The sequence below is a fragment of the Martes martes genome (genome assembly GCF_963455335.1).
Source record: "Martes martes genome assembly, chromosome: 2".
Lineage (NCBI taxonomy): Eukaryota > Metazoa > Chordata > Mammalia > Carnivora > Mustelidae > Martes > Martes martes.
This window is the reverse complement of record NC_137889.1, coordinates 182,861,590-182,876,098: the sequence shown is the minus strand read 5'-3', so window position 1 is coordinate 182,876,098 and position 14,509 is coordinate 182,861,590. Positions and strand designations below refer to the sequence as shown.

The following is a 14,509-nucleotide window of genomic DNA, read 5'->3' as shown; positions in this document are numbered from 1 at the left end:
GGCGTAGTAACGAACACCACTTTTAGAGAAAAGGCTGGTAAATCCAGTATGTAATAGTTCAATAACATTTTATTCTACTTTGTTTGTATTGATGACCCATCATTCTGATTGTGGATGTTCACTGATGTTTGTGAGAGAATCTAGACTAAGTTACAAAAATAAATTGGCGAGAATTGAGACAGTTCAACACGGAGTCAAGAAAAGACTGCTGCTCTTGGGGGTGGGAGGAAGTAGGAATCACAGAGGCGCCAGACCATGAGGAAGTGGGAGGAAAGTTAAATACAGATTTGAATACAGTAACTAGGTAAGGTAAAACCAAATGATCTAACTTTGCAAAGGATTAGGAAGATCCCTTTCTTCTGAGACAGCTAAGAAGGGCTTTTGAAACCGTATGTCTTGGGATGAAGGGAGGGAAAGTTAAGGGTTGCACAAGATGGTCTTTTTTTTTTTTTTAAAGATTTTTTTTCCCCTTTATTTATTTGACACAGAGAGAGACGGTGAAAGAGGGAACACAAGCAGGGGGAGTGGGAGAGGGAGAAGCAGGCTCCCCGCCAAGCAGGGAGCCCGATACGGGACTTGATCCCAGGACGCTGGAACCACAACCCGAGCCAAAGGCAGAGGCCCAAAACTGAGCCACCCAGATGTCCCAAGATGGTCTTTTTTTTTATAGTATTATGCACACATGCAAGAGAAATAATAACCTATACCGGTCCAACTCCTAAAATTCTCTTTAATAACAAATGGATGGATATCTTTCTAAATAGGATAAAAGTTGTGGAAATGAAAAGCCACATTGTAAGGTTAAAATGTAACTTTAATACCATGTAACGCATATAAATACAAACATTATTCTATCTCCAGTTAAAACCAAATGCAAAAAGTCCCCCTAAATGAAATTTTTTTAAGTAAACACATATTTGTTTTCTTAAGTTAAAATTAACAGAGGGAGTACAGTATTTAAGATACCTGAATGAAACGATACAGATTTCCCTTCCAACTCTTAAATCCACCAGATGGCAGTAAGTTTTTATTCATAAGAACAGTTATGAAGACTTAAACATTTGTAAAAATCGTAAAATTCTAGCATGTTTTAAGTGGCTGTGAGTCCAGTCAGTCTTTTTCAAACGAAGCGTGCGTGTGCACATGCCTAAACACACACATTGTTCCAGCAAGTCCTCACACGCACCGCTACGGGTCAGTGTTATTTCCATATGCTCTTTCATTGACACATTCTCATTTCAATAGGGCATAAATGTCAGAATGCGGAGAAATTATTTGGTATTTGCTTTCCATTTTATTGAATGATTTTTATTTAATGGGATACAAACTGAAAAGGTTTGTTTTTTTTAATTGCCAATATTCAACAAGTTTGGGACCTATAAAAAAATGGTATTTCATATACCCCAACCTAGTATTTTTCTCTATTCCTTGCTGCCAACCATGCAATTCCCTTCCCTACTCTACAGTGCCTTGTTTGTCCAAGTATAGTCCTGGAATTTGCAGCATTCCCGGACGCTGCTTAGAAATGCAGAATCTCAGGCCCCATCCCAGACTAACTGAATTGGAATTTTTGTTTTAATGAGATCCTTAAGTGACTGGGCAGCACTCAGTATCAAACCCCTTAAAGACCTCTTGTATCTTTTTTTTTTTTAAAAAGATTTTACTTATTTGACAGAAAGAGACACAGGGAGAGAGGAACACAAGCAGGGGAAGAGGGAGAAGCAGGCTTCCTGCTCAGCAAGGAGCCCGATCCCAGACTCTGAGATCATGACCGGAGCAGAAAGCAGACGCTTAAGGCTTAACGATTGAGCCACCCAGGCGCCCCTTGTATGCCTTCTTTAACTGTTCCTCTGCACTCCTGGTTATTAAGAGTTACCATATTTTGCTATTTGGTTTCAGTTTATCTCCCTTTTGTACTTTAAAACACATTATTAAGGCTAATGTTTCATAGGATTATAATCTGCCTGCATTCATAATCTAAGATTCAAAGATAATCCTAAAAATCTTCTTTCTAGCATGTTTTACCTTTCATGTATTCATTCATCCATTCATTCATTCACCTCAGGTACTGAAACAGATGCTGCAAATTCAGTGGTGGACAAAACACATAGTCCTTGCTTCTTGGAGTTTACCCTGTCATGGCGGGGATGTTAGTTAATAAATGAGAAAACAAATGTCAAATATACATGGAACTTAAATTTAGTATTATGGAAGAAACAGTGGGCAAAACAACAGAGAGTAACTGGGGGTACTCTGTGGGGGACGGCAGGGCAGCTGAGAGGTAGGAGAGACCCTTACTGAATAATAGGGTAGTTAGAACTTTGAGACATGAAGACTGAGGAACCAGCCATGAGAAGAGGTAGGAAGGTGGTTCAGGCAAGGGCACAGCATGTACCAATGCCAGAGAACAGGGAGATTAGCAAGGAATTGAAAATTTCTAGGTGGGAGTGTTATGGGAAAAGGAGAAAATGGGAGAACATGAGATTGGAGAGACAGCAAGGGCTAGATTAAACAGGGTAACCTGACCATGATTAGGAATTTGAAATATTTGAAATATTTCAATTTAAAATATTGTCAAATAAAAATCTTAAAAAAAAAGACCACAAGCTTTCTGTATGTTACCAATTATACATATCTTAAATTTCCAATGTTCCAATTTACTTTAAACTATAGTGGTGAAACTAGTAATGCCAACAAAAGGATGGATAAGAGAAATATTATGAAAGGGCAGACAGGATTTGGTAACTGACCGGACCCAGGAACTAGGGGAAGAATTTGAGCAAGAGACTTACATAAAAAAGAAATACACGAAAGTGGATTATCATTAGTAACAGTCAACACTTAAGAGCACCTGGCTGGCTGAGTTGGTTGAGGGTGTGACTCTTCAGGGTCATGACAGTTTGAGCCCCACATTGGGTGTGGAGCCTACTTAAAAAAAATACTAGCCAACACTTATACGGGATCTGTTATGTACCAGGTACCATTACTTACACACACACACACAACTACATCTATTTTTTATATATCAATTATCCCATGAGATAGGTTTGCTATTCCTCATTTTACAGATGAGAAAAATGAAGAACAGAGAAATAACTTGCTCAAAGTCATGCAAATATTAAGAGGTGGGATTTCAATCCAGGCACTTTAGTTTCCAATTTTGTACTCTTTAACAACTAAGCTATATTGTCTCTATCAAGACATTGACTAGGAGAATCAGTTGGAAAGTGTTGGAAATCCTCAGTTTAAGTAACAGCAATGTATATCAGGCGGAATTAACAGAATATTTAAATTATATATATATGTATCTGTATATATATAAATTGTGTTTAGGGTGGGGACATAAATTTAGGATCTGTGCAACTGAGGCATAATGATGGTTTTAGGGAAAAGTAGAATCTGGAAATTGGAAAAGTTTTTAAAAACATAGTTTTCTTCTTGGAGAGAATATGGGAGAAACAGATAAAGTGAATCAAACTGTGGGAAATGTTCAAGCAGTGGCAGAGGAGCAGAAAAACAGGATTATCAACAGGTCTTGGTAAATGATTAAACACAAAGTGAGAGAGGAAGGAAGGAGTCAAAGATGAACGAGTTGACAGTAGTGACTAAGAGGACAATGGAATCATTAAAAGGGGCAAAGGTATTTTTGAAGATATGAAGTCTAGAGATGATGTAGAACTGAGGAGGGATCACTTTGGAACAGAACAGAATGTAAACATCCATGCCTCAGGGGAAGCCTTCAAACCCTCTGGTCTGGCTACAACCTACGTTATCTGTATTATTAACCTTGCCTCCTCTGGGGCTACCAGCATTCCTTAGAATTTATAGTACTAAGTGACTGGTTTAAGCAATAATACAAACGCATGCAAGAACTGACTAATTTAACTGAAATCTCAGTTACTTAGTCCACATTGGATTCCGGGCATCAAACACGTTTACAGGCCAAATCTCCATCTTTTAATCTGCTTTTTTCCAAGTTACCTTCCTTCTTAGAATAACCCATGAGTGAAAAGATGGCTTCAGGCCCTCCTTTTTCTAAAATCCATTGTCAAAGATAGAGCACCCTTCTTGGTAAAACCAGCCTAAAGCAGAGCATTAACTCAAATATGCTTTCACCCTGGAGTCCTGCCGCAGCCATATGGGCTGAGTGAATACTTTTCCAAAGGAAATGATCAGAATAGGGAATGAAGAACAAAAACGTCTACTAAAATCCCTTCTGCTATATAATGGAGTAGCTTAACAAATCCTTTTTCCCCCACACTTGACAGAAAAATCCTCGGGTGAAGGATGAGGGGTAAGTTCCTCAGTTTTGATGTTCTTTTTCCTCTGAGCATACAGCAAGAATTTTGTTTGATTATTTTAAAAAGATTTTGTCAGAGTGCACACAAGCTGGGGGAACACAAGGCAGGAGAAGCAGGCTCCCTACTGAGCAAGGAGCCCCATGTGGGATTCGATCCTAGGACGCTGGGATCATGACCTGAGCCATCCAGGAGTCCCCAGCAAGAATTTTAAATGCTTACTGTGGTGCATGTTACCTCCAAGGGAGCAATTTATAGCCCAAACGGTTATTTTTTGAAACAAGATAGCTTCTATTTTAAATCCAAAGGACATTCATTAAAACATAAAAACGACTAGGAATTAGGACTGTATAAACTTTTCCAATCATTTACAACTACTGAAAAGTGCCTTCCCATGGGGACTAAGTGTATTTTATGCATCAAGGGAGGTAATTTCCCCTAACGTAAGTAGGAAGTCACACATTTTTCTAACAAGGGAAGCCGTGCATATCAGATCCTGGTGCATCCCACTGCTTCATTCCCCATCTTCCACCAAACTGTCGCCAGGCCTTTAAGGCCAGGTGAAAAACTCCGAAGGAACACCTCCTGACCTCCTTTTACCTCCCGCTGCAGCCCCGGGCGCAAATCCGGGCTCCGCAGGCCCACCCACCAATAAGAAGCGACCCGAGCCGCGCTCCTTCCAGGGAGAAGGAAAAGACGCCTCGGGATGTCTCTCCACCTTCGCAAACAACCTCTCCCAGTCCCAAGAGAGGAAACGCGAGTGATGCCGCTGGAAAATGAAAAAAGCCTTCCGTCTGCCAACACCCAGAAAATCTTCCCCGGCGTGCTAGCCAAGTGATTTGCTTTACGAAAGAGAGAGGGTCCCCTTTCGGGCCTCCGGGTGCCTCATCCGGCAAGAAGCTCTCCCTCCTCCTCCTCGCTCCCCGCAATGGGTGAAAACCAAAGCCGCCCGGACCTAACGCCAACGCTCCGGGGACCGACCGTACCCTCCACCCGAGCAGGCCCCGCCTCCCCAGCTTTCCAGTAATGAGAGCGGGGAAGGGGGCGCCGGGGAGATCCCGATTTCCCTCCGCAGACGGCGCAGACGCACGGCCCGAGGGAGCCGGAGTCTCCTCGGCGCCCGGGATCCCCTCCGCGGCTCCGCGCTGCCTAACGGGGCAAGTCGCATGCGCACGGGGTTGCGCCGGGGAAAGGGAGAGTGAGGGGAGGGGCAAATACTGAGCGCCGGCCGTCGGAGCCCGCGGGGGTCACTGACGACGCATGCGCCAGCAGGGAGCGCAATCACAGACTGGGCTTGCGGCTACCGGCTTAAAAAGGAAACCCCCGAGAGCGAGAGCGCGAAGGAAATCTGGCCGGCGACGCGTGCGCGCTCCCGGTGAGTAGCGCCCCACCGGGTGGGCCCGGGGCCTGAAGTCCGCCGGTAGGCTTGTTTCGGCGGCGCATGCGTGCTCCCAGTGCCGGTGGAGGAGGGGAAGGGAAGGGAGGGGGAGGAGCGGGCGGCAGTAGCGGTGAATTTTTTGGTGGGGGTGGGGGGGCGCCACTCACAGCCCCAGGTGCTGCTTGTGCTGGGAGCCGCTGTGTCTCCTGGACGCTCTGGGTTAGTGGTTCCGAGTCACCGCAGCCAGACTCCTGGGTGGGGGAGGGAAGAAGCCGGAGCCGCCGCAAGCCACACGGTAAGGACGCGGAGAAGGGGAGGGAGCGGGGGGCGGTGTGTGTGTGTGTGTGTGTGTGTGTGTGTGTGTGTGGGGCCGGGGGGCGGTGGCCGAGGGAGGGGAAGGCGGGAGCTGAAGCCCAAGTTTTGCCTGTCGCCCTAGTGTGCCTTTTCCCGGGAGTTGGGGTGGAGTCGCGCCCTGGTTGAGGGGCCCTCCGGGGCTGCTGGGGTTACCTGCGGGGCAGGGGCGGGATTGGGGTGCACGGTGGGGCCGGTGGCCGGAGCGCGCCTCCGGGCTGGGGCCGGTTGCAGAGGCCGGGAAAGCCGGAGACGCGGTGCCGAGAGGGCTTTCGCTGGGGACCCGCTAGGCCTTGTGACCCACTTTATTCCTGTCACAACTCGGGCACGTTTGGAGCGGCGCCCAATGGGGCGCCGGGGCGGCCAGCTCCTCCGGGGAACCCCCGCCCTCCCGGCTGCCGGCCCGCGCGCCGCGGTCCGCTGTCCGAGCGGCGGCCTCCGCCCGTGGGCTGGTTCCGTTAGTGGTCGTGGTTCCGGGGCTCGGTTCCCGGGAAACGCGCGGCTCCGCGCCTGCAGCGCGGGAGACTGCGCGGGTTCGAGGGCTCGCGGCGCGGCTCCGGGTCTTCCTTCTGGCGACCCGCGCCTCCCCGCGCCCTGTCACCACCGCGGCTGGCTGTTCTAGATCCCTTTCCGCCCGCGAAGCTGGAGTCTGTGGATCTGGTCTTGGCGCTCTGGCTTCTGGTGTGTAATTTCCAACACGTAGCGCCGCAGAGCTTGTATTCTTCAGAGTGTTTCGTTGGTGTAGAAGTCGTCCTGTTGATAAGTCAGCAGGATCCTGAAAGATCAATGCCTTGGCCTCTGACCTGGGGATTGAAGATCGAGTCAGGTGGTCCTTCCCTCTTGCTCTTAGGATGCCACGCTCTTAGGACTTCAAGGCTTACTAGTCTTAAAAAATTTTTTTTTCCTTTACAGTGAAAGAAAAGCCCAAGAAGAAAGTTTTACAGTCACTATTGATATGACTATTATGCTGATCCCCCAAATCAAAAAAAAGGTAATTTCACGTGAAGATTGCATTCTAATTTGTCGCTTTATTTTTAGTGATTTGAGAGTTGTGGTATGTTTGTGCCTTCACCTGCTTGAAAAACAAACGTTCTGAAACGGACATAATTTAGCTAATGAGTTGCTTTCTTGAAAGTTATCTCCTGGGACACTTCAAATCTGGTTTGTTTTAAAATCTTGTTGGGGGAAGGAAACTTAACTCAGGTATTACGTATTTGAATGAACAGAATGTCATTAGAGGTTAGCCAGAAGACGACAAATGAAAGTTGTGGCAGAATTAGTTATGATCAGCTATGAGATAAAGAATGAGGAAGCTTTTTGTGCACTGGCGTGGAAAGATCTGCAAAATATGTTATAAAGAGTGGGGGGGAACCCCCAAGGTGTAGGACAGTGTGGATAATGTGCTACTTTATGTGTTAAGATGTGGGGGAGGAATAAGAATATGAACTTGTGTTTGCTCTTCAATTATAAAGAAACTCTGGGAGGATACTGGGGAAGTAATAGCAGTGGGAGAGAGGGAGAAGTAGAAGCCTGAGGAAGGGAGGTGGGAAATGAGATTTACACTGTATATGTCTTTGTATTCAGAAATTTTTTGTGACTATGTTACAGACTCATAAACTAGATTAAACAAAAATCCCCCTCTCCCAAATAATTTGCTGTGTGGGTTTTGTCTGTCTGCCTGTCTCTGTTCCATTACTTGTGATTTTGGACATTTTCAGTGTGATTTTTCTTAATGTTTTTTTTAGAAAAATGAACTAACATTGAAAAAGTTTATGATAAGCTGGGCTCTTTCAACTTTGATTTTTAAGATGCTGACATCATCGACTAACTCATAAAGATGCTTAGTTGTATTTTGCTTTCCTAAAACACAATGGCATTATTTACATTGGTCATTATGGCTGGAGTATGCTGTTTTCAGAGGGTAGTTTTGTGTCCCTCTTCCTCTTTTTTTCAGAGTCATAGTTGTATAAAATTTTACTTTTTCTAACCACAAAGTTGTGATAAGTGGAGATTATGGACCCCATTACAATGATAATAGACTGGATTGTCCAGGTAGCTTGTTTTTCAGACTGGGAAACTTTTTTCTCTTAAGGAAATCAGACCTGCACCTCAATGAAATGTCAATTTGTAAATATAGTTCTAATGAAAAATTAAAATAAAATGGAGAAACAGTGTTCTGTTGGTGCAATAAAGTAAAAACTTCTTATGATTTATGGATTGCTATAAAAATTGTATTAAGAGGGGTGCTTGGGTGGCGCAGTGGGTTAAAGCCTCTGCCTTCAGCTCAGGTCATGATCTCAGGGTCCTGGGATCAAGCCCCACATCAGGCTCTCTGCTCCGCGGGGAGCCAGCTTCCTCCTCTCTCTCTGCCTGCCTCTCTGCCTACTTGTGATCTCTTCTGTCAAATAAATAAATAAAATCTTTAAAAAAATTGTATTAAGATATTTTTTTTTCTGCTAGCATAACCTTTTTAATTAGGTTAAAATTGAAAAAGGGCTTTGTTAGAGTGGATATAATTTTGAGGGGAGGGTACTGAAACTCCCTCTGGTGGCTAATATTGTATAATCAAAGTAGTGAACGTTGAGTAGTGGGTGACAGTTGCTATGGACATTTTTGTTATGTTACCAGTATTCCTTTTTATTTTGTAGGATAGGATAATTGCATTATTTCTGTTTGAACTGTAGGTCTGTAGTAGCCAAGCTTCTGCAAAATGGCATTTATTTTTTCATTTGAATTCGATGTGGGTCTATTAATCCTTTTTGAAAAAAACAATCACATTTCAGCATTTTACCTAATATTTTTTTAAAGTTACCAAAGTAAATTGATGCTCATGAAAGATGAAAACAATACAATATGTATATAAGTGAAAACCTCCTTTGAAAATTAAACTTATATTTCATATCCATCCCCGGAGATAACTGCTGTTAACACTGTTTAATCTTGTAGATCTTTTTCTGTGTGTTTACAAACATAGACTTTTTAATATTGGAAAATGAATTGTCTCTTCTGTCAGTTTGCCTCTACTATGGGCTCTCTTACTACTCACTGGACAGGAAAACAACCTGGAGTATGTCAGAAAGTTTAACATACGGTGTACTCCTTAGAACATACTCGTCTTTTCACTTGTGAGGGTCCAGTCGGCTCTGGGGGCATTTACAGTTTGCAGTTAGGTCATACCGGTGTGAATTTTATCTGGTTGTAGATTGTATTCAGCTCAAAGAGTTGGATTCCTTGGGTTTTGTAGGACTCTTTAGAGTCCACATCCTAGGGTTTTCTTTGGATTTTGACCCAGTCTTACAGACCACTAGAAACTCCCTAGATTACATCAACCTCTCCAGGTCCTCTGAAGGGCCACTCTGTCCTTAGCTAGGAGTTGCTGATTGACTTAGATGGAATCTAGCCTTGGAAGGGAAAAGGAATAGGAAAGGCCTTTTGGTCTGGTTTGTGCTTGTCTGACAGCAGACAAAGGAGTATGCACACCTTCACTCACCTCCTGTTTCCTACTGCAAGAGAACTCTACCTTTCTAATAATTCTTTTCAGGTGACGGAGTGTGCAGAAAGTTCAGAGGATTAATCAAGACTAAATCTTTACTATTTAGTCTTTACTACAATATGTGATCTACATAGAAAGATGCAGTATCACTGACGCTGCTCTCTGTGGGTTTGAAATCTAGTGTAGTTAAAAGAGCACATATGTAATGATTATAACACAAGGTTAAGAAGAAAAATATGCATAAGGTTTATAAGGGTGAGAATGTTTCCACCTTTTTATTTTTACAGGCATGGGGATTGGAGGAGGAGTTTATATATCAACCTTTTAAATCGTTAAGAAAGGATAGAACAAATTTAGAAAGCTCAAATCTTAGCTTTTAATGAGCAAGGAAGTAAGGAATTAAGGTGCATCATTATAGCACTTATAGGACTAATTGATAGTTGCTTTTTTTTGTTTTTACAGTAGTCCACTGGAAAGAGCCATCTGATGTTTAGTTTGATAATTATAATACAGCCTCTGTTAGATTTCAGGATTGTTAGGAATATTAGGAAATTTAATTCTGTCAGTTAACTGTTACCTACCATCTAATATATCAGAGAGTATTAGTGTTAAAAGTAAATTGCTTCTTATTAACTTTTCTCAAAGCACATATTTAATATACCCTCTCCCCACCCATTTTTACTAATAGTGTTATGTCAATTAAAATGTTTGCTGCAAGTATTTTAAACTATGAAAACAAACAACATTATAAAAAAAAGTCCCATATTACAGCAAATCACTTTGTTTTGTGTCTATTTCCTTCCAGTTCTTTGCAGATGCATACTTTTTTTAATGTGTAGTTTCTTAACAGTGTACTAGTCAAGACTGCATTTTCCCTTTTACCAAGTCTAAAATTCTAGATAGAGTTGTATGAATTACTTAAAGAATAAAGTGTCAGAGCAATTTATTGCTTACTGATTAACTCCAATTATTATGGCATTTTTATTTATAGGTTGCTTTACAACCATTTGTTAGTCATTTATATAGCTCTGTTAGTGTAACTTCTGGTAATTAGGTGGATAGGAGATTACTGTTTTTCTCCATGTTTTTGGTTATGCAGGTTTTAAATTATCTAAACCCATCCTCTTTAGTGTCGACTGGACTATTTTCGCTACCTGCTTTAGGTGTGTATTTCACAAAGATGTAATTTTGCTTATTGTTTTTAGTCTTAGAAGTCAACAGGAATCACTTATAAAAATTTTTTTTTATGAATTCCTTTTGACTTATACTGCTAAGGATGTGACTTACATTTGTTTTTCAGGAATATTTTAATTTCTACAATTATAAGGTCAAATACTAAGTCAGAAATTCCCATCTTTTTTCAGAGCTCACATTTAATCAGGTACTTTAATTTTTAATTCTTACCCAGAATAGTGGAAAATAAGAATACAGGTTGGTTCATGTAAAGAGGTTTTGTATTTAAAAACAAAACAAAAAAGTGGGGGCTTTACTAGTAAGAGTTAAGCCATATCTCTAGTTAAGAATTTGTGATTTGTATTAAAATACAGCTTTAATGTAAATAATTCCTTTGTCTCTTTCTTAATCTCTTCCCCCCAGTTATAAAAATAGTACATCCCTAACATAGAAAATTTGGGAGACACAAAAAAGCATGAATTAAATTTTTATCACTGGAAATCCCACTACAAAGAGGTGCCATTGTTAACCTTCTGAAATATCTTCTTTCTGCATTTTGTTTAGCCATTTTATAAATATATGTGTACTTAAAGACATGATGTTTACAAAATGGGCTAATAATGCATCTGCTGTAGTGCAGATTATTCTATTCACTTAACAACGAATCCTGAACATTTTTATGTCCGTGTTTTTCCACAACATGATTATTCGTAATGGCTGTGGAGTACTCTCATCTGTGTTTGTATAATAATTTACTAATTGATCTTTTTCAGTTGGACATTTAAGTTATCAATTTTTAAATGGTGTCACTTTTGAATTAGAATTTAAGTAGATACTGAATTTGTATTAATCTCCAGATAAAACTGAACTTTTATGCTTTCTGTTGAAAAAATACAAGTATATAGTAAACTAATAATGATCCATAATAGTGAATCCAAGGCTTTTATAATGTTTATTTCTAAACTGTGTTTTACTTTGAATTGTATTAAACTAACTTTGCATTTCATGAGCATAAATCATTCGGGTAACAGTTATCTAGATGAGCCTTCTAAGTAGGGTGGGGATTTATGAATCAGTCCATACATGATTAAAATGAAGTTCAACAGAGAGGTTTCTTTGTTTGCTCCAAAACACTTCCTTAAAAGGAAAAATATAAATACTGAGAAAGAATCCTCCATCACCCAAAAAATTGACTTTAGCTTTATTTAGGATTTCTGTGACATTTTATTCTACTCCTAGGTGTCTGGATCTTCCAGTTTAAGTTGGGGAGAAAAACTAAGTTAAATTACTTTCAAGAGAAAATAGATAAGATTTTATAGGCAGTTTAATGCAGTAGTTTTTAATGTGCCTTCTATTGTCTATTTTTGCAAGTTCTCAGGTTTAATGAATATACTTTTAATAATGATTGCTTTTTTGCTTTTTTCTCTGTCATGAAAATATGATGTTTTTAGATATTATTGTCTCAGCAACAGGACCACATAGTTAAAATGTTTGGTTTTATTCTAAATAAAGCTTATTTATGGCCTGAAACTTAATAACAAAGACAGCATACTACTTTAACAAGATCTTAATTACTTTCACTGATAGCATAGTGTAGTGATTAAGAGTGCAAGGTTCTAGAGCTAGCCTGCTTGGCATTCAAATCCTGGCTTTACTGCTGGGTGGTTGTATGACCTTGGGCAAATGTTACCTCAATTTCTCATCTGTAAAAGGAAGATAATACTAGTTTATAATATGATGTGAGGATTAAGTGAGACAAAAATGCAGATTACTTGAGCAAAGAGTATCCCATAGTGAAGTGGTCAATAAATGTTAGCAGTTATTCTGGTTTTGTTGTTTTCATAGTGTATACCAGACAGGGCTCTTACTGTCTGGTAAGAGCCTCCCAGTTTAAATATATTTAAATAAGTTGCTTAGAGTTTTGTTTTTATATAGAGAGTTTTTTTTTCCTCCCAGTTTAAATATATTTAAATAAGTTGCTTAGAGTTTTGTTTTTATATAGAGAGTTTGGGAGTACTTGATCTTTTTATGTGACTTAGTATAATAAAGTTACTAGAATATGGTTCCAAGATGCATGGTATTGTGTATTTTTCTTTGATGCCCTTTAACAAGTTTTGATTCATGAAACTGGTAACTGGTTTTCTTCTGTGTTGAAACTTAAATTTTAGTTGAGGTAGTATTAAAAATCTTATTTAGGGAACAGCCCACAAATTAAAATGAAAAATGTTAGGACTTAAATTTTATTTTACAAGTTTAACATTTAATATATTACAATGGAAATATCAGAGATTTTTATTAGAAGTAAGAAGAGAAGTGAGGGAACCATTTGTTAATTGGAAAACCTGTTTCCAATTCTTACCTGATAATTTTTGTCTCCATCAGAAATGGTGATGATATGATGTATTTATAATTATAAAACTTTCTTAGTTTCCAGATTAGAGTTTATTGTATGAAATAAGTTTATATTTTTTAACTTCTTTTTAAGCTTGATCATGTTCTTTTTCTCTAAGTCTGTTACTTTGTTGGAGCTGATCATTAAAATTTGTAAACTAATTTTTTTTTTTTTGAAAAGTGTTGTGGTTTTTATGAAAATGGGTCTTGCTCCTTAGAAAAGAATTAAAGTGCCAAAAACTACAAAGAAAATCTATGATAAAGAAAATCACCTAAAATCTCAGGGATGAGCCCTGAGATTAAAATTTTTTTTTCAGTATTTTCTGAGGCATTTGTGTGTATATGTGTTTACCTGTTGCAATTTTAAAGTGGAATATGTGCAGTTTTGTAAACTTTCATGTTTTCTGGGTGTCTGTGAATAAATACAATTTATCATTATTACTTTGAGTATTTAATTCATTTACTTTTTTACTGCTCAGTTTGCCACTACCATCAACTTTGACTTCTTTGAATTATCTGCTTTGCATTCCTTTTTATCCCGTCTGTTTGCTTTCTTTTGAGTTAAGTTATTTTGATTGTTTTTCCTCCTATTTGCTTGTGAGTTATATATTTTTTCATTATATCTTTAGTGGTTATTCTAGAGATTATAACAAGTATACTTGACTTATTATTATAGTACAAATGACTACTATCATTCCCCAATAAGTCCTCCAACCTTTTTGCATCATTATTGTTCTGTATTTTATTTGTACATATTTTAAACTGCAGAAAGCATTATTAGGTGGCTAATTTTTGTTAATATTTACCCTTTCTAGGTTTTTTCTTTCCTGTCTTTGTGTGTTTCTTTCTAGGATCATTTTCCTTCTGTTTGAATAGCTTCCTTTAGTATATATTTTACTGTTGGCAACACTGCCAACAGTGATTTTTTTTTTTTTTATTTGAGACCATCTTAATTTCACATTCTTTTTTGAAGAATACTATTTACTGAATATGGAATTCTGAGTTGGTAGTTATTTTTTTTCTTTATTAAAAAAATGTTTTGTTGTCTTCTGGCTTTTTGTTGAAGTCAGCTGCCAGTCTTATTGAAGGTGATTATCACCTTATAGTCTGGTTGAGAATAATGTGTCTTTCATTTTTCTTTGACTACTCTTAAGACTTTCTCTTTTGTCTTAGTGTTTTAGCTGTTTGACTATAATGTGTTGAGGTGTGCTTCGTAAGTATTTTGCTTTATGTTCATACAACTTTTGGAATTAATAGCTTGATGCCTTTTAGTTTGAGGATGTTCTGTTACTCCTCTTCAAATATTGCTTTTGTTTCCCTCTTTTCAGATTCTAATTTAGATGTTACAGGTCAATGATCATGTTCCACACGTCTCTTAAATAGTTTTTTCTCAGTATATCACTCAGGTATCTTCTATTGACCCCT

At 39.5% G+C, this 14,509-nt stretch overlaps 1 protein-coding gene across 1 annotated transcript in view; it reads left to right on the top strand.

The window, feature by feature from the left end:
- The first annotated feature begins 5,760 nt into the window (after positions 1 to 5,760).
- Positions 5,761 to 14,509, top strand: part of CLOCK (clock circadian regulator) — a 131,832-nt gene continuing 123,083 nt past the window's right edge. The window contains exons 1-2 of the mRNA XM_080796704.1: positions 5,761 to 5,971; positions 6,940 to 7,018. The gene's annotated coding sequence lies outside the window, so the exon portion shown is untranslated. The remainder of the gene's footprint in view (positions 5,972 to 6,939; positions 7,019 to 14,509) is intronic.